Source organism: Balaenoptera acutorostrata, chromosome 4, assembly GCF_949987535.1.
Source record: "Balaenoptera acutorostrata chromosome 4, mBalAcu1.1, whole genome shotgun sequence".
Taxonomy (NCBI): Eukaryota; Metazoa; Chordata; class Mammalia; order Artiodactyla; family Balaenopteridae; genus Balaenoptera; species Balaenoptera acutorostrata.
Window position 1 is genome coordinate 32,431,169 of NC_080067.1, and position 20,942 is coordinate 32,452,110.

The 20,942-nt window shown below is 36.3% G+C and overlaps 1 long non-coding RNA gene across 1 annotated transcript in view; it reads left to right on the forward strand.

Moving 5' to 3' along the window:
• The window catches only part of LOC130708141 (uncharacterized), a 343,308-nt gene that overhangs the window by 186,865 nt on the left and 135,501 nt on the right, over positions 1–20,942 (forward strand). The window lies entirely within an intron of this gene.

The window sequence follows — 20,942 nt, forward strand, 5'->3', positions numbered from 1 at the left end:
ATTTTAGTATTGTCACAGTATTTTAATTTTTCTCAAATTAAAAAAAAATTTAATTTAATTCTCATTCATACTTATGTTTATCTATTGACTTGCACTGAAGTTAAGTTAGAGGAATTTTGTAGTTTTCTGGAATTTGAAGGGGAATTTCATGCACTTGCTTACTCATGCCCTTAACAAATATTTATTCAGAGCTATGTTGTATCAAGTACTGTGCAGCATACTTGAGATACAGCACAAAAATGACACTGTCACTGTGGCTCAGGAGCTAAAGCCTAGCGAGGCAGGGAGACTAGTAAGAGGGTAGCTATATTTCAGTGTCATAGATTAATGATATAAATAGACAGTACAGCACACAGAGCTCTTGAGTTAACCTGACTTTTTACAATCCTGGAGAAGGGTTACCCTGGTTAAATTTTTTAAATTTAATGCATAGAAAAATGTCCTATAGACACCAGAATGAAATTAAAATTTGCCTTAATGGAAATCACAGACCAAATTGGCCTCAAATGCCTCCTCTAACCAAAACTCCAGAAGATTTGGCAATGTCTACACAATTGTTGGTGAAGCAAATGGTGTGCCTCAAAATTGTGTACTCTAAGTTTTCAATCACATGAGAAATTAATTGAAAGATAACTTTATAAATATATGAGCTTAGAAAGTTTGTCACTATGTTACTCAATGAAAAAAGTTGATGAAAAGCACATTGCAGTTGAACCAGAAATAAACCAAAATAAAGAATAGGAAGGTTGGGCTATAAAATGATATAATTCCAAAGCAAATATAATTCCAAAATAAAAATCAAGTGTTAAAAATTGTCCTTGAAGAGGAAAATACATTCTCTGAAATAAAATTAATAAGAATAATCAGGAGTCTTTGGCTATTAGGATAGTTCCATATTGGTTAGTTAAGAAAAAGCACCTTATTAAAGGTGACAGAAAGAAAGCCAAAAAGAACATAGTTGATCTTTCTTAAGTGAGATTGGTATAAAGTGAATCTATATTCAACATAGGAAGTATTACAGCAACACTAGTGAGGTGATGAGGGCTCATGGAACCAAAACTTCATCGAATGTCCTCAAGTTCAGATTTCTTTTTGGTGAGCCTTGCCAATTGGCAGGATGATGACATTACATCTACAAATTTTGTATTTATTTTAATTACTGAAGTTATTTAGGACAAAACCTGCCTGACCAACTTTCTTGAAGTTGATCTTTTCCATGATAAAATATATGTTATTAAAACAAAATGTAGTCTGTGATTTAAATTCTTGTTGACATCAAAACTATCAATTGTTATTTACTCCTTTTGCTATCTTTTCTTGTGTTTTACTAAAAAGTACGACAAAGAAATCCCAAAGGCCTCTATGAGCAGTACCAACAGGTTAATCAAATCTGGAACAAGATAATGGAAAGCATGATAAAGACAAATGGTTTGAAATAAGTAGTCATTTTTTTCACCATGGAATACTGCAAAAAATTAGAAAATGCTTGGTAGTCTAGTTATGCATTATCTGTTATCATCTTTATGTTTTGTTTGTTTGAAAAGTCAAAAGACTGGAGAAGGTCAAGTTTGTAATGGGAATTCTGATAGAACTTTATGATAAAGGTAAAGTAGTTCTGGGGAAAATATTTTACCAGTGGAAAAAAATAATCTGGGTGAAAATACTAGTTAATATGAACCAAAATTCAAAAGTTAGAAAGGCAGCAGTGAAATATAATAAAATGTCCTCATCTTATAGCAAGGAGAAATCAACCACTACTGTAACTTGTGATAATATAATTGGAGACTGATCTGTGTTTTAAAATTGCAAATGAAAAGTCTAGGGTAATTAAAACAAGCTATTTACTTTTAAAATCACTAGAGAAATTAAGAAGGAAAACGGAAGAACATAAGATAAAAAATTATTAAAATGATGGCTCAGAAATCTGAAAATAAAAATAATAAACACTACCCTCTTTAACATTACAGTGAAACACATTAAAATAATTCCTCATCCACAATTTATTTTATTTCTCATAAATGTATATTTCTATCATAAGTGGTTTTGGAGTTCATAGAGCAGAATACTTTTCTAGCCCTTATAAATGTTATTATATAAAGGTTTTAAAAAGGTAATTAGCTTACTATATTAAAAAGAAAGAAAAAATGTGAAGATGAAATGGGTTATTACACTCAAATTAAACTCAAATTATTTCATTATGATTTAACTTGTGTTGTACAGTTATTCAATCAGTTTTCTTATTTTGTAGTTGGATTCATTACATTATTTGTCATAATCAAATAATATTTATTCAATTTTGTAAAAGCTATCATTACAAAATCATACAATAAACTCTCATGTTCAGACATTAAAACAGCTAAAATATCTTTCTTGTCAATGAGTGTAGATTTCCCCTTTCCATTAAAAATAAAAATGAGATGTGACACAAAGGAAAGATATTAATTTCCAAACCAGGATCAGAGTTCTGGAAATTGGATATATTTTCAATATGTGTAAAGGAAGAGTCTGCTTTCAACTGAAAGGAAACTAAATCTTGAAAATGGGTTGACTAATCTATGGTCAACTAATCTATGACAAAGGAGGCAAAAGTATACAATGGAGAAAAGACAGTCTCTTCAATAAGTGGTGCTGGGAAAACTGGACAGCTACATGTAAAAGAATGAAATTAGAATACTCCCTAACACCATACACAAAAATAAACTCAAAATGGATTCGAGACCTAAATGTAAGACCGGTCAGTATAAAACTCTTAGAGGAAAACATAGGAAGAACACTCTTTGACATAAATCACAGCAAGATCTTTTTTGATCCACCTCCTAGAGTAATGGAAATAAAAACAAAAATAAACAAATGGGACCTAATGAAACTTCAAAGCTTTTGCACAGCAAAGAAAACCAAACAAGATGAAAAGACAACCCTCAGAATGGGAGAAAATATTTGCAAACGAATCAACGGACAAAGGATTAATCTCCAAAATATATGAACAGCTCATTCAGCTCAATAGTAAAGAAACAAACACCCCAATCCAAAAATGGGCAGAAGACCTAAATAGACATTTCTCCAAAGAAGATATACAGATGGCCACGAAACACATGAAAAGATGCTCAACATCACTAATTATTTGAGAAATGTAAATCAGAACTACAATGAGGTATCACCTCACACCAGTTAGAATGGGCATCATCAGAAAATCTACAAACAACAAATGCTGGAGAGGGTGTGGAGAAAAGGGAACCCTCTTGCACTGTTGGTGGGAATGTAAATTGATACAGCCACTATGGAGAACAATACGGAGGTTCCTTAAAAAACTAAGAATAGAATTACCATATGATCCAGCAATCCCACTACTGGGCATATACCCAGAGAAAACCACAATTCAAAAAGACACATGCACCCCAATGTTCATTGCAGCACTATTTACAATAGCCAGGTCATGGAAGCAACCTAAATGCCCATTGACAGACGAATGGATAAAGAAGATGTGGTACATATATACAATGGAATATTACTCAGCCATAAAAAGGGACGAAATTGAGTCATTTGTTGAGACGTGGATGAATCTAGAGACTGTCATACAGAGTGAAGTAAGTCAGAAAGAGAAAAACAAATATCGTATATTAACGCATGTATGTGGAACCTAGAAAAATGGTACAGATGAACCGGGTTGCAGGGCAGAAGTTGAGACACAGATGTAGAGAACAAACGTATGGTCACCAAGGGGGAAAACTGCGGTGGGGTGGAGATGGTGGTGTGCTGAATTGGGCGATTGGGATTGACATGTATACAGTGATGTGTATAAAATTGATGACTGATTAAAAAAAAAAACAAAAAGAAAATGGGTTGAAATGGGGTTGTGAGGTGACCACTGTCTTCTTAGTTAATCCTTTCTGAGTGCCATGTTCCCTCTGGCCATAGTATCTTTGCACATATTGTTCCCTCTGCCTAGGACACTCTTCCTCTTGTCCACCCCCTTAACACCTACCCCTTCTTCAGATCTTATCTCAAAGACTAATTCATCCTTAAGAAGGTCCATTTTCCCTTTTATGTTCTCATCCCAATATTTCATTTATTTAACAAATACCTACCATATTTCATTGAAACTAAGACACTGCTGATGGTAAGATACATCTTATTTTATGTGGTATCACTTGAAAGGAAAATGTGATGCTAATTAAACTATGACACAATGTTTCATAGGATTCAGAATTTTTATTTTTCTTTTATTGAAAGAGCTCTTTCAGAAATAGTTAGACCTATTTTTTACCGTATATTCCTCTTGTGCATATATAAAATTTTTTTTGAAACGAAATAAAGATATTCCTAAAATACTCACATTCAGAATTCAACTTGCAATTCCTTTTCAGTTCGGAGATGTCAATATCCATGTAATATTGGTCAATTCCACATGATATTCTCTTTTAAGGCATCAGAAGCATTGGGGGTGCAGTGGTTCATAAAAGTTTGCTCCAAACTCCAAATCACTGGCTTTCTTCTACAATTTGCTCCAAGTTTCTCCTTCATTGGAAGATTTGCATAGGCATTTTACTGATGTTACCAGAAGGTTTCAAATTAAGGTTTTCTGATACAATCAAAACTTTTATTTCTTCCTCAAATGGACATGAAATCAAGCCACAAAAATAGACAGCCAGGTCCAAAACAATGCCAACTCTCACACCTTAGGTAAGTGAGTATAAGACACCACTGACTCTAAGAGCCCAATTTCCAAAATGTTAAACTATATATTTTAGACTGATGAAAGGTTCTGTGTAAATGTCAATGTGCCAAGCCTTGTTTTAAGCACTTTATGAATAATTCATTTCATCTTCATGACATTTCTATGAGGTAGGTACAATTAATTCCTTTTTATATAGGAGGAAACATAAGCACAGAGGTTAAATAACTTGCTGGACTTCACACAGTCAGAAAGTGACAGAAGTGTGTAAACTTGTGTATCTTCTATAATTACATTAGCACTTTCCCTGTTTTAAAAATTAATTCTGTTTACTACCAGATTGTAAACTTCTATGAGAGTACGTTGTTTTGTCTATTGAAACCCCAGTACATTTCAGTGCTTGATACAAACTAAAAGTTCAAGAGATGTTTGTTATAGATTGAGCATAGATACTCTTAGCTTTTTCTCTAACCTCAACATCTTTCCTTCCCTGTTTCTTACTGTTAACTTTGACTTCTGTGATCGAGATTTATGTGTAACGAGACTATGTCTTCTCATACATTCTATAACAAGGAAAGTCAAAAAATTTTCACTTGAAGTTATCTTCCTAAGTGATTAATGAAAGCCAACTTTTATGGTTCACACTTTTGTGTTTGACATTGTTCTTTCTTGGAAGTTCTCTTTATGAAATTTAAATACATATGTGTGAGAGGTGTAATATGTTAAATAATACTGAGTGAATTTGTTTAGCTTATCTCTCTTATTGATAAACAGAGTAAAAATGGGTTTAACATGAAGATGCCTTCTGTGGGAATCAGGGTGAATTCAGGGAATCTGGAAGGGTTAAAATCAAATCTCACTAAACCCAGATTGTTTTAACTTCTATGAAATATAACATACATACAGAAAAGTGTACAAGTCATAAGTGTCCATCCTGATGGGATTTTTCACAAAGTAAACACACCTTAACCAAACAGAACAATATCAACATCCTAGAATCCCTAGTCACTAACACTCCAAGAACAAAAGCTTTCTGACTTCGTTCATCCTTGATTAGTTCTGCCTGTTTATAAACCTAATATAAACAGAATGCTAAAGTATGTGCTTTTTTGTGTATGGCTTCCTTTACTCAATTTGTGTTTGTGAAATTTATTTATAATTTTATGAGTCCTTGTAGCTCATTCATTCTCATTGCTGTGCTGTATTCCATTACATAAGCACGTCATGGTTTATTTACCTATTTTACTTTTGGTAGCTGCTGGCATATTTTCCACTTTGGGACTATTATAAACAATACTGCTATGAACCTTGTATGTGCCTTTGGTAAAAATTAAAATTAATTACTTCTGGGTATACAACTAGGAGTAGACTTTGGGGGCCACATGGTATGTGAAATGTTCAGCTTTAGTAAATACTGCCAGATGTTTCACTATCAACGGTTAATTTTTCTTTCTTTTTCTTCCCATCTTTTGGTGGTTTGGGAGAGGAAGGTTCATCCTGGTCATCTTAACTGATCTATATTTTTTAATTTAAAAAAATGTTAATACAACTTTAAAGGTTACATTCCATTTATAGTTATTACAAAATATTGGCTATATTCCCCATTTAGTACAATGCATCCTTGAGCCTGTCTTACACCCAGTAGTTTGTACCCCCTACTTCCCCACCCCTATATTGCCCCTCCACCACCTCCCCACTGGTAACCACTAGTTTGTTGTCTGTACCCGTGAGTCTGCTTCTTTTTTTGTTGTATTCACTAGTTTGCTGTATATTTTAGATTCCACGTGTAAGTGATGTCATACAGTATTTGTCTTAATCTGTCTGACTTATTTCACAAAACATAACACCCTCCAAGTCCATCCATGTTTTTGCAAATGGCAAAATTACATTCTTTTTTATGGTTGAGTATTATTCCATTCTGTGTGTGTGTGTGTGTTTGTGTTATATATACACCACATCTTCTTTATCTACTCATCTGTTCATGGACACTTAGATTGCTTCCATATTCTGTTCATGGACACTTAGATTGCTTCCATATCTTTTCAGTTGTAAATAAAGCTACTGTGAACAGTACGGTTCATGTATCTTTTTGAATTAGAGTTTTCTTTTTGTTTTCAGACATATACCCAGGAATGGAATTGCTGGGACATATGGTAGTTCTATTTTTAGTTTATTGAGAAACCTCCATACTATTTTTCACAGTGGTTGCACCAATTTACATTCCCACCAACAGTATACATGGATTCCCCTTTCTCCACACCCTCACCACATTTGTTATTTGTGTTCATTTTAATGATAGCCATTCTGACAGGTGTGAGGTAATATCTCAGTGTGTTTTTTTTTTTTGAACATGTTTATTGGAGTATAGTTGCTTTACAATGTTGTGTTAGTTTCTGCTGTATAACATGAATCAGCTATATGTATACATATATCCCCATATCACCTCCCTCTTGCATCTACCTCCCACCCTCCCTATCCCACCCCTCTAGGTGGTCACAAAGCACCGAGCTGATCTCCCTGTGCTATGCAGCTACTTCCCACTAGCTATCTGTTTTACATTTGGTAGTGTATATATGTCAATGCTACTCTCTTACTTCGTCCCACCTTACCCTTCCCCCTCCCCATGCACTCAAGTCCACTCACTACGTCTGCATCTTTATTCCTGTCCTGCCACTAGGTTCATCAGAAACTTTTTTTTTTTTCAGATTCCAAATGTTTGTGTTAGCATACGGTATTTGTTTTTCTCTTTCTGAGTTACTTCACTCTGTATAACAGACTCTAGGTCCATCCACCTCACTACAAATAAATCACTTTCGTTTCTTTTTATGGCTGAGTAATATTCCATTGTATATATGTGCCACATCTTCTTTATCCATGCATCTGTCGATGGACACTTAGGTTGCTTCCATGTCCTGGCTATTGTGAATAGGGCTGCAATGAACATTGTGGTACATGACTCTTTTTGAATTGTGGTTTTCTCATGGTATATGCCCAGTAGTGGGATTGCTGGGTCGTATGGTAGTTCTATTTTTAGTTTTTTAAGGAACCTCCATACTGTTCTCCATAGTGGCTGTATCAATTTACATTCCCACCAACAGTGTATGAGGGTTCCCTTTTCTCCACAACTTCTCCAGCATTTATTGTTTGTAGACTTTTTGACGATGGCCATTCTGACCAGTGGGAGGTGATACCTCCTTGTAGTTTTGATGTGCATTTCTCTAATGATTAGTGATTTTGAGCATCCTTTCATGTATTTGTTGGCAATCTGAATATCTTCTTTGGAGAAATGTCTATTTAGGTCTTCTGCCCATTTTTGGATTGGGTTTTTTTTTTTTTTTTGATATTGAGCTGCATGACCTGCTTGCATATTTTGGAGATTAATCCTTTGTCAGTTTCTTTGTTTGCCAATATTTTCTCCCATTCTGACGGTTGTCTTTTCATATTGTTTATGGTTTCCTTTGCTGTACAAAAGCTTTTAAATTCCATTAGGTCTCACTTATTTATTTTTGTTTTTATTTCCATTTCTCTAGGAGGTGGGTCAAAAAGGATCTTGCTGTCATTTATGTTATAGAGTGTTCTGCCTATGTTTTCCTCTAAGAGTTTGATAGTGTCTGGCCTTACATTTAGGTCTTTAATACATTTTGAGTTTATTTTTGTGTATGGTGTTAGGAAGTGTTCTAATTTCATTCTTTTACATGTAGCTGTCTAGTTTTCCCAGCACCACTAATTGAAGAGGCTGTCTTTTCTCTATTCTATATTCTTGCCTCCTTTATCAAAGATAAGGTGACCATATGTGTGTGGGTTTATCTCTGGGCTTTCTATCCTGTTCCATTGACCTATATTTCTGTTTTTGTGCCAGTACCGTACTGTCTTGATTACTGTAGCTTTGTAGTATAGTCTGAAGTCAGGGTGTCTGATTCCTCCAGCTCCGTATTTCTTTCTCGAGATTGCTTTGGCTATTCGGGGTCTTTTGTGTTTCTATACAAATTGTGAAATTTTTTGTTCTAGTTCTGTGAAAAATGCCATTGGTAGTTTGATAGGGATTGCACTGAATCTGTAGATTGCTTTGGGTAGTATAGACATTTTCACCATGTTGATTCTTCCAGTCCAAGAACATTGTATACCTCTCCTTCTGTTTGTATCGTCTTTAATTTCTTTCATCAGTGTCTTATAGTTTTCTGCATACAGATCTTTTGTCTACTTAGGTAGGTTTATCCCTAGGCATCTTATTCTTTTCTTGCAGTGGTAAATGGGAGTGTTTCCTTAATTTCTCTTTCAGATATTTCATCATTAGTGTATAGGAATGCAAGAGATTTCTGTGCATTAATTTTGTATCCTGCAACTTTACCAAATTCATTGATTAGGTCTAGTAGTTTTCTGGTAGCATCCTTAGGATTTTCTAAGTATAGTGTCATGTCATCTGCAAACAGTGATAGTTTTACTTCTTCTTTTCCAATTTTTATTCCTTTTATTTCTTTTTCTTCTCTGATTGTTGTGGCTAACACTTCCAAAACTATGTTGAATAATAGTGGTGAGAGTGGGCAATCTTGTCTTCTTCCTGATCTTATAGGAAATGGTTTCAGTTTTTCACCATTGAGAATGACGTTGGATGTGGGTTTTTCATATATGGCCTTTATTATGTTGAGGTAGGTTCCCTCTGTGCCTACTTTCTGGAGAGTTTTTTTCTTAAATGGGTGTTGAATTTTGTCAAAAGCTTCTACTGCATCCATTGAGATTATCATATGGTTTTTATTCTTCAATTTGTTAATATGATGTGTCACATTAATTGATTGCATATATTGAAGAATGCTTGCATTCCTAGGATAAACCCCACCTGATCATGGTGTATGATCCTTTTAATGTGCTGTTTGCTTGTATTTTGTTGAGGATTTTTGCATCTATGTTCATCAGTGATATTTGCTTGTAATTTTCTTTCTTTGTAACATCTTTGTCTGGTTTTGGTGTCAGGGTGATGGTGGTCTCGTAGAATGTGTTAGGGAGTGTTCCTCTCTCTGCTGTATTTTGGAAGAGTTTGAGAAGGATAGGTGTTAGTTCTTCTCTAAATGTTTGATAGAATTCGCCTGTGAAGCCATCTGGCTCTGGTCTTGTGTTTGTTCGAAGATTTTAATCACAGTTTCAATTTCAGTGCTTGTGATTGGTCTATTTATATTTTCTATTTCTTCCTGGTACAGTCTTGGAAGGGTGTGCTTTTCTAAGAATTTGCCCATTTCTTCCAGGTTGTCCATTTTATTGGCATATAGTTGCTTGTAGTAATCTCTCATGATCCTTTGTATTTCTGCAGTGTCAGTTATTATTTCCCCTTTTTCATCTCTAATTCTGTTGATCTGAGTCTTCTCCCTTTTTTCTTGATGAGTCTGGCTAATTGTTTATCAATTTTGTTTACTTTCTGAAAGAACCAGCTTTTAGTTGTATTGATCTTTTCTATTGTTTCCTTCATTTCTTTTTCAGTTATTTCTTCTCTGATCTTTATGATTTCTTTCCTTCTGCTAACTTTGGGTTTTTTTTCCTTTCTTCTCCTTCTTTCTCTAATTGCTTTAGGTGTAAGGTTAGGTTGTTTATTTGAGATTTTTCTTGTTTTCTGAGGTAGGATTGTATTGCCAAAAAGTTCCCTCTTAGAACTGCTTTTGCTGCATCCCATAGGTTTTGGGTCATCGTATTTTCATTGTCATTTGTTTCTAGGTGTCTTTTGATTTCCTCTTGATTTTTTCAGTGATCTCTTGGTTATTTAGTAGCATATTGTTTAGCCTCCATGTGTTTGTATTTTTTACAGTTTTTTTTCCTGTAATTGATATCTAGTCTCATAGCATTGTGGTCAGAAAAGATACTTGATACGATTTCAGTTTTCTTAAATTTACCAAAGCTTAATTTGTGACTCAAGATATGATCTATTCTGGAGAATGTTCCATGATCACTTGAGAAGAAAGTGTATCCTGTTGTTTTTGCATGGAATGTCCTATAAATATCAATTAAGTCCGTCTTGTGTAATGTGTCATTTAAAGCCTGTGTTTCCTTATTGATTTTCAGTTTGGATGATCTGCCCATTGGTGAAAGTGGGGTGTTAAAGTCCCCTACTATGATTGTGTTACTGTTGATTTCCCCTTTTATGGCTGTTAGCATTTGTCTTATGTTTTGAGGTGCTCCTATGTTGGGTGCATAAATATTTACAATTGTTATATCTTCTTCTTGGATTCATCCCTTGATCATTATGTAGTGTCCTTCTTTGCTTCTTGTGATAGTCTTTATTTTAAAGTCTATTTTGTCTGATATGAGAATTGCTATTCCAGCTTTCTTTTGATTTCCATTTGCATGGAATATCTTTTTCCATCCCCTTTCTTTCAGTTTGTATGTGTCCCTAAGTCAGAAGTGGGTCTCTTTTAGACAGAATATATATGGGTCTTGTTTTTGTATCCATTCAGCCAGTCCATGTCTTTTGGCTGGAGCATTTAATCCATTTACATTTAAGGTAATTATCAATATGTATGTTCCTATTACCATTTCCTTAATTGTTTGGGGATTGTTTTTGTAGGTCTTTTCCTTCTCTTCCATTTCCTGCCTAGAAAATTTCCTTTAGCATTTGTTGTAAAGCTGGTTTGGTGGTGCTGAATTCTCTTAGCCTTTGCTCATCTGTAAAGATTTTAATTTCTCTGTCGAACCTGAATGAGATTCTTTCTGGGTAAAGTAATTTTGGTTGTAGGTTTTTCCCTTTCATCACTTAAAATATGTCCTGCCACTTCCTTCTGGCTTGCAGAGTTTCTGCTGAAAGATCAGCTGTTAACCTTATGGGGATTCCCTTGTATGTTATTTGTTGCTTTATCCTTGCTGCTTTTAATATTTTTTCTTTGTATTTAATTTTTGATAGTTTGATTAATATGTGTTTTGGCATGTTTCTCCTTGGGTTTATCCTGTATGGACTCTCTGCGCTTCCTGGACTTGATTTACTATTTCCTTTCCCATATTAGGGAAATTTTCAATTATAATCTCTTCAAATATTTTCTCAGTCCCTTTTTTTTCTCTTCTTCTGGGACCCCTATAATTTGAATGTTGGTACGTTTAATGTTGTCCCAGGTGTCTCTGAGACTGTCTTCAATTCCTTTCATTCTTTTTTCTTTATTCTGCTCTGGGGTATATATTTCCACTATTTTATCTTCCTGTCACTTATCTGTTCTTCTGCCTCAGTTATTCTGCTATTGATTCCTTCTAGAGAATTTTAAATTTCATTTATTGTGTTGTTCATCATTGTTTGTTTCCTCTTTAGTTCTTCTACGTCCTTATTAAATGTTTCTTCTATTTTCTCCATTCTATTTCCAAGATTTTGGTTCATCTTTACTATCATTACTCTTAATTCTTTTTAAGGTAGACTGCCTATTTCCTCTTCATTTGTTTGGTCTCGTGGGTTTTTACCTTACTCCTTCATCTGCTGCATATTTCTCTGTCTCCTCATTTTGCTTAACTTACTGTGTTTGGGGTCTCCTTTTTGCAGGCTGCAGGTTCGTAGTTCCCATTGTTTTTGGCTTCTGCCCCCTGTGGGTAAGGTTGGTTCAGTGGCTTGTGTCTGCTTCCTGGTGGAAGGGACTGGTGCCTGTGTTCTAGTGGGTCGGGTTGAATCGTGTCTCTCAGTGGGTAGGGCCACATCCGGTGGTGTGTTCTGCAGTGTCTGTGAGCTTAGTATGATTTTAGGCAGCCTCTCTGCTAATGGGTAGGGTGTGTGCCTGTTTTGCTAGTTGTTTGGCATGGGGCATCCAGCAGTGGAGCTTGCTGGCCGCTGGGTAGAGTTGGGTCTTAGCAGTGAAACAGAGATCTCTGGGAGAACTCTTGCTGATTGATATTACATGGGGATGGGAGGTCTCTTGTGGTTCAATGTCCTGAACTCAGCTCGTCAACCTTAGAGGCTCAGGCCTGACAGCAGCCCAGAGCACCAAGACCCTGTCAGTCACACAGCTCAGAAAAAAAGGGAGAAAAAAAGAACGAAAAAAAATAAAAAGAACAAAAAAATTATAAATAAAAAATATTTTTAATTTTTAACATAAATAATAATAATTAATAAAAAAGAAGAGAGCAACCAAACCAATAAACAAATCCATTACTGATAAGCACTAAAACCTAAACTAAGATAAACATAAATATCAAAAACAAATCAGTCACAGACAGGAAATCCCATGTCTACAGTTCCTCCTAAAGTCCACCGCCTCAATTTTGTGACAAATTGTTGCCTGTTCAGGTGTTCCACAGATACAGGGTACATCAAGTTAATTGTGGGGATTTAATCCACTGCTTCTGAGGCTTCTGGGAGAGATTTCCCTTTCTCTTCTTTGTTTGCACAGCTCCTGGGGTTCAGCTTTGGTTTTGGCCCCACCTCTGCACCCTCAGTCATCTTTTGGGAAGTCTTAGGTCTTCTGCCAGTGTTCAGTAGGTGTTTTGTAGGAGTTGTTCCACTTGTAGAGGTATTTTTGATGTATTTGTGGGGAGGAAGTTGATCTCCACATCTTACTCCTCTGTCATCTTGAAGGTCCCACCTTCAATGTGGTTTTCATTTGCATTTCCCTGGTGATTAGTGACGATGTGCAACTTTTCATGTGCCTGTTGGCCATCTGCATTTCCTCCTTGGAAAGTTGTCTATTCAGTTCTTCTGCCCATTTAAAAATTTTTTGTTTATGTTTAGTTGTATGAGCTGTTTGTATATGTTGGATATTAATCCCTTATTGGTCATATCAATTGTAAATATTTTCTTCCATCCAGTAGGTTGTCTTTTCCTTTTGTCGATGGTTTCCTTTGCTGTGCAAAAGCTTTTAAGTTTAATTGGGTCCCATTTGTTTATTTTTGCTTTTATTTCCTTTACTTTAGGAGACAGATCCAAAAAAAAAGTATGACCATACTACCCAAGGCAATCTGCAAATTCAGTGTAATCCCTATCAAAATATCAAGGCATTTTTCACAGAACTAGATCAAATAATTTTAAAATTAGTATGGAAACACAAAAGACTCTGAATAGCCAAAACAATCTTGAGAAAGAAGGAAAGAGCTGGAGGAATCACAATCACCACCTCCCCACCCTGATTTGAAACTATACTACAAAGCTGCAGTCATCAAAACAGTGCAGTATGGGCACAAAACAGACACATAGATCAGTAGAATAGGATAGAGAGCCCAGAAATAATCCCATGCTCTTATGGTCAATTAACCTATGACAAAGGAGCCAAGAATATACAATGGAGAAAAGACAGTCTCTTCAGTAAATGGTGCTGGGAAAACTGGACAGCTACATGTCCAGTTTGAAATCAGAGCATTCTCTAACACCATATACAAAAATAAACTCAAAATGGATTAAAGACCTAAATGTAAGACCATATACTATAAAAATCCTAGAGGAAAACATAAGCAGAAACTCTTTGACATAAATCACAGCAATATTTTTTTGGATCTGTCTCATCTTGCCTGATTTATAAGGGTTTTATGATACACTGAATCCTTCATTCAACATGTACATATTGAGAATCTGCTGTGTACAAGGAAATACTAATAGAGAATTTTATGCTTTGGGGTTGAAAATATGCTTGCCTATCCATTTTCCATTCAATCACCATAGAATCACTGTAAAACAGGTGGTAGAGGCACTATCATTTTTTCCTATATTTGGATTATGACATTCAGGAAGGTTAAATGACTTGCTCTTCCCAGCTGGTAAATGGTAGTGCTTGAACACAAGCCCAAGAGTTCTGACAACAAATCCTATGATGATTCTCCTCGGTCAGGTCACCTCACCTTAGAGATATGACATATTTTCTTCTATCAGTCTACTTGTCATTTGTGGGAGGTTTGAGGGCAGGATTCTTAGGAAATTATTTTGGCTATCAAACCTGCTTCTTTGCAACATCAGGGAAGTAACTTTGACTTATTGCCTTCTACCATTTTACCAGAGGAGTTGCTGGGTGCAGGCACAGTGTGGGGCAAGGAGGTCAGTTCTCCTTCAACGTGCCCTGAATTTACCTAGAGGTGAAAGTAGGCTGAACTTTTCTAGATGCCCCAGGCAAAATCATGCCCTCAAGCCAGAGATGACAGGCAGGAAAGGTGAGCCAACATTGTCCAGCCTGCTCAGTTCTGCTGTTTCTGACAACCTTTTATTTCACAGAGTCTTACTTTTTTCCTCCCTAATCTAATTTTATAAATCTACAACTGTTTTTATCACCTAGATAAAATGAAACTTTGACTAACAAAATTTAGTCTCAGTGACAAGAGTCCAGTAAGATGGGTTGTAAGAGGGAAGAGATAGAAGAGAAATAGGAATAAAACATTTTTACTTGAATATTGATACAATAAAGAAATAGAATATATAATAAATATTATTGCACAAATGAAAAATCTCTAGTTACAAAGTATTTTTCGTAAAGACAAAAATCAAGCCAAATTGTACCTTTTATGATCTAAAATGCATAAATTTATGTCAGTGTTCCTAGATTCATTCAGGGTCTGGAGTGACACATTTTTTTTTTTAATTTTTAAAAAAAAATTTTTTAAACATTCCTTTTTCTAAAAAAAATTTTATTTATTTATTTATTTATTTTTGGCTGTGTTGGGTCTTCGTTTCTGTGTGAGGGCTTTCTCTAGTTGTGGCAAGCGGGGGCCACTCTTTATCGTGGTGCACGGGCCTCTCACTGTTGTGGCCTCTCTTGTTGCGGAGCACAGGCTCCAGACGCGCAGGCTCAGTAGTTGTGGCTCACGGGCCCAGTTGCTCCATGGCATGTGGGATCCTCCCAGACCAGGGCTCGAACCCGTGTCCCCTGCATTGGCAGGCAGATTCTCAACCACTGCGCCACCAGGGAAGCCCTGGAGTGACACATTTTAATTGCACACAGAAGTCCTGGAACAATCTTTTGTTTCTTTATTTACCTCTATTATAAAATGCCTTGGCAGACTTAGCCATTAACTTTTTCTGCTTTCTCAAGGAAAAAATAATTTAGTCACTTAAAGATATTAGGCTCCTGTGTATTATTTTCCTCCATTTGGTATCTGTGATTCCCCCTCTGAACACTTGAGCGCTTGCAATCAGGGCACAATGACACACTAATAACAACTGAACCACCACACCAGCCATAATGCTGCACAGCTCCCAGATTCACCAGTGCCTAGCCCCAGCTATGTGGAACGGAGTCCCAGAGCAGAGGCCGGCTCCTCTTCACAGCTACATCTGTTCCTTCTCCCTCTGGAGCATCTGTTGTGAAGCATAATCCCTGCTGAGCATGTGTAGACCCAAACTTGGGCCTCTTTCCCCTGAAATTCTCAGACCCTAAAATTCTACTGCTTGCATTCAAATACTCAGACTCCAGTAGCCATTGGAACAATGCTGGAGTTCAGAAGAAACAGTGTTCTTGTTTTCATCAAAGGTATTTTTCCACTGACAGATATTGTTAAAAGAGGTTAGTATGACTTTTCTGGAAGAGAATTCGATATTTTAATTTTTCTGATAGGTGGTAAAAAAATTATATCATTTTTTATATAAAATAAAGATCATATGATTCCAAAGATTGTCCCCATTGGAGGAATTTTGATACTTCATCAACTGTTTTATCTTATAACGCCTTACCTTCATCCTCATGTTCAAGCATGTCCAGTTTTATTTTTATGTGAATTAAAAATATTCAGCCATCAAGGATCAAGAACGGGCATGATCCTCTTGAAATAATGAAGATAACAGAGTAAGTCACAAATCAGAATTTTTAACCAAATTAAATCATGAAGATAAGATGGAATTTTCCCTTAGAAACAGCAGAATCATCAGATTTCTAGTGGCTATTTTGATATGCTGGGGGCAGATCATATTGTACCCAGGGTCAGCCCTCATGGAACTGTATTGTGATGCGCTCCCTCACCACTGTAATCTCACTTAGTCCTTTGAAAATTGCAACAGTATAATATAGGAGATTGGGACGGGGGAGGGGGGGTTGGAAGGATCTATCTTTTTGTCTTTAAAAAAGAAATCCATCTATGTCCTCTCCAGTCAATACTTCTAATGTGTTATTAGCCCAACAACATTCACCTCTCCTTATAGTCTCCCATTTGTCTTAAACATTATCCAACCAACTTGCTCATGCTGTCCATAAACCCTCTGAAAACAGCGATCATCACTTTTACAACCTAGCAGTGACTGATGTAGCAGCAAAGCTTGCAGTAAATATCTGTTGAATAAATGAATGATTAAAAACACGAATTATAGGATTTTCTGCATGCTTAGACTAGACATTTACCTTAGGAATGCCTATTATTTTAATGCCAAAATGTGTTTGATATATAATTTAAGTCATTTTTTTTTAAGATGTGCGTTTCCAGTTGTTCTCTCACTGTAGCCTGGACCTTGTAAAGGTAGACAGGTGTCTACACTGCAGTAAGAATAATCGCTGATTTAACTCTGGTCCTGCTCACCTCTTCTTTGATTAGCGAGGCAGGTGAGCTAAGAGGCTCTATTTTACCACATGCCAGCCTGAATTAGTCTTGAGCTGTTGTTGGAAGGGTTTGTTTTGTTAAAGGTATTAGTCCAAGGATGAAATAGAAGTAAAGTATCATAGGGCCTTCCTAGTCATTCTCATTAAGCCCTTTCAAGCTTCCTTTAACTCCAGCTTATTTGTAATACTCATCACCGTGAGCAGACCTACTAGAAACAACCCCTTCAGCCAGAAAACCAGGTTCCCAACTCTCTTTCCTCTGGGTAGCATACCAAGTATCACTGAGATTTTTCTTTGGCATTACCAACCTGTTTTATGTGTTTGTTTGCCTCCCTCCCTTTTAATAGAAGAAATTAAGTATAAAGCTCAGTGTTTATATTAACTTCATCATTACCTCTCAGAAGAGTTGGAAGATCAGTTAACTAACATATAAAGGGATCAGGAATGTCTTTGGGGACAAGATATAATATTAATTACAGGCATGTACTTCCCACTGCCTTTGTAATACCCATTTCTGGCTCCTGACAAGCACCTCTCCCAGAGCCTGGAGGAGCTCTAGTCACTCTGCAAGCAGGAATTCGGCTGAAATTACCTTCTCCGTAGTCAGAAAAGCCTTTGGGCAGCAGAGGGGCTCTTTGTGTGTGCAGTGTCCTGCATGTGGCAGGTTGGCGTGGCCAGCCAGCTGTGGTTACCTGTGGGCATCAGCCAGGCAAGTCCACATACTGGGGAGGAGACCCAAACTCCCACACCCGCTCCTCAGATGGATACAGCTGGGATCTGAGACGCAGAGGGTTTGAGGCATGTGGAGTGGGGCGGCATCAAGGAAGATAATGGTCCCTTGAATATAACCCAGCCCTCTCCAGGCAGCTCAAGCCAACCGTGCATTTTATATCTATATCTTTCTTTTTCACAAGGCACTGGCAAGATCTTTCTCAATCAATCTCTCTCTCTCTGTGTCTCTCTCTCTCTGTCTCTCTCTCTCACACACACACACACACACACACACACACACACACACACACAGGCTGCCAAAACAGAGAAGTGGCTATGCAAAGCTATAGAGCAGTGACTCGTTTTTCTCTGAAATAGGGAAGCAAAGCTTTAAATCACTGCGAAGCTTGCTACTTCCTCATTTTTTGTTTGTTTTCAGTTTAAATTTGGCCCAAATATCCATGGCAGCAAGGGAAGTGTGATTGGAGAGTCCAAGTCAGGTTCTCTCTTCTAAATCGTCGTGGCCCTACAGAAACCTCTATTTGTGTGTTCTGAAAATGGCAAGAGATATGTATTGTATATTCGAATAATATAGCAGTAAAACCAAGATTCAAGGGTTGTTAATCTCAAACATATTATGCAATTGCAGAGCAACTAAGGTACTGAGTGTCTCTATTTTAATTACCAGGGTTGGCAGAGAAATCCAATTATGTTGTTGTGTCCCCAACATAACCCTTTCTGTCTTTGTTTGCTGCTCATCTATTCTGAGCGTGTTTTGATCACCATTGTTTATTTATTTGTTTGTTTCTTGTGTTCTGTTTTCTACTATGCAAGCCTCTTGCTACACCTGGATAGATATTTTTAGAGGTTTTATTCTCATTGAAAGAGCTGCTCATCTTCCTCTTGTAATCATGAAATTTTTCATGTTAAGAATATTTTGTTTCTTTTATCATTCCCTAGTGGAATCTAGGCAATGAGGATGACTGGCTTCCCATATGTGCCAGACCATTGTTTGAATGTGATGGTTACGAGCACGGGTTGCACAAATTATTCTAACTCTGAGCTTCTGACATCACTGGAAATTTCAGGCTAGGGGTAAATTTTCCTTCTATATGAATCCTTAGTGCAATGCAAAGAAAGGATCCTTAGGTCTTCTGCTTCTAAACGTATTTTCACATCCTAGTATCTGTAAGATCCCAGGACTGGGTGAAAATAAAATAAAATTTTCAATTCAAGTGATCACTCTCATTGATAATTGGGCTGAAATATTATCTGTATAGATAATGCACAGCACTTTTATAATAAACATCAGATAAGTGATCAAGTTCTTTGCATTCTACCCTCCATTATCTGTGGAATCCACACTTTCATTTCTTTTCCTTACTGCCACTGTCTACTTTTGCCCTCATTGTTCTTCTCTAAATATTTTAATAATTACCTGACTAGTCTCTCTGTTTCCAATCTGCCCTTGCTTTCTCCCTCACTCTGATTTTTCTGCCCAGACATAGGCATGACCATCTCATTTTTCTGCTCAAAAAATTTACAAGACTTCAATCTGCCTATAAACAACTATCATTCACTCTCCTTATCTGACATTCAAAACCTTCTCTGGCATGACACCAATCTAACCTTTCTATCTACACTTTATTTCCTTATATTCAACACTTCCATCACACTGCATTATTTTTTAAAAGAAGGGTCTATTTGATAAGTAGTATTTTTTTAACAACTTTATTGGAGTATAGTTGATTTACAATGTTGTGTTAGTTTCTGCTGTATAACAAAGTGAATCAGCTGTACATATAAATATATCCCCATATCTCCTCCCTCTTGCATCTCTCCCTCCCACCCTCCCTATCCCACCCTTCTAAGTGGTCACAAAGCACCGAGCTGATCTCCCTGTTCTATGCAGCTGCTTCCCATTAGCCATCCATTTTACATTTGGTAGTGTATATATGTCAATACTACTCTCTCATGATAAGTAATATTTTAATATAAAATTGTCAGCTATGTCATTTTGAGGTTGCAACATTAAACATTATTGTAGTGTCCCCATAGATGGGATCATCTTCATAAAAATCCTGAAGTGTCTAAATAAAGTGTTTAAAATACATGGCCTTAAAAGTTCTTTTCTTATAAAACAAGTTGTCAATTTCCTCCCCCCTCCCTCATTTATTTTTCAGTTGAGTTATACTTAACATAAAATTTAAACTAATTATACTAGTTTTAAGTGTACAGTATAGTGATTTGATATTTTTATGCATTATGAAATGATCACCACCATTAGTCCAGTTACCATACGTCACCATAAAACCTGTTGTAGTATTTTTGGCTATATTCTGCATGTATACATTACATCCCTGTAACTTATTTATTTTACAGCTCGAAGTTTGTACCTCTTAATCCCCTTTACCTATGTTGTCTGTCTCCCCATCTCCTCCCCTCTGGGAACCACCTGTTTGTTCTCAGTATCTGTGAGTCTGTTTTTGTTTTATTTTGTTTATTCGCTGATATTGTTTTTTAGATTCCACATATAAGTGAAATCATATGATATTTGTCTTTCTCTGTCTGATTTATTTCACTTAGCATAATACCCTCTAGTTTCATCCATGTTGTCACAAATGGCAAGATTTTATTTTTTCTTATGGCTAAGTAATATTCCTTTGTGTATATATACCATATCTTCTTTATCCATTCATTTATATATGGACACTTAAGTTGCTTCCATATCTTGACTTTTGTAAATAGTGCTGCAAAGAACATAAGGGTACATATGTCTTTTCAAAGCAGTGTTTTCATTTTCTTCAGATAAATACTCAGAAGTGAAATAGCTGAATTGTACAGTAGTTCTATTTTTAGTTTCTTTTTAAGAACTTCCCTACAGTTTTCCATAGTGGCTACACCAACTTACATTCCTACTAACTGCACCCAAGGGTTTCCTCTTCTTCACATCCTCGTCAACACTAGGTATTTCTTATCTTTTTGATGATAGCCTTTCCAACAGGTGTGAAGTCATATCTCATTGTGGTTTTGATTTTCATTTCCCTGTTGATTAGTGATGTTGAGAAACTTTTCATGTGCCTGTTGGCCATCTGTATGTCTTT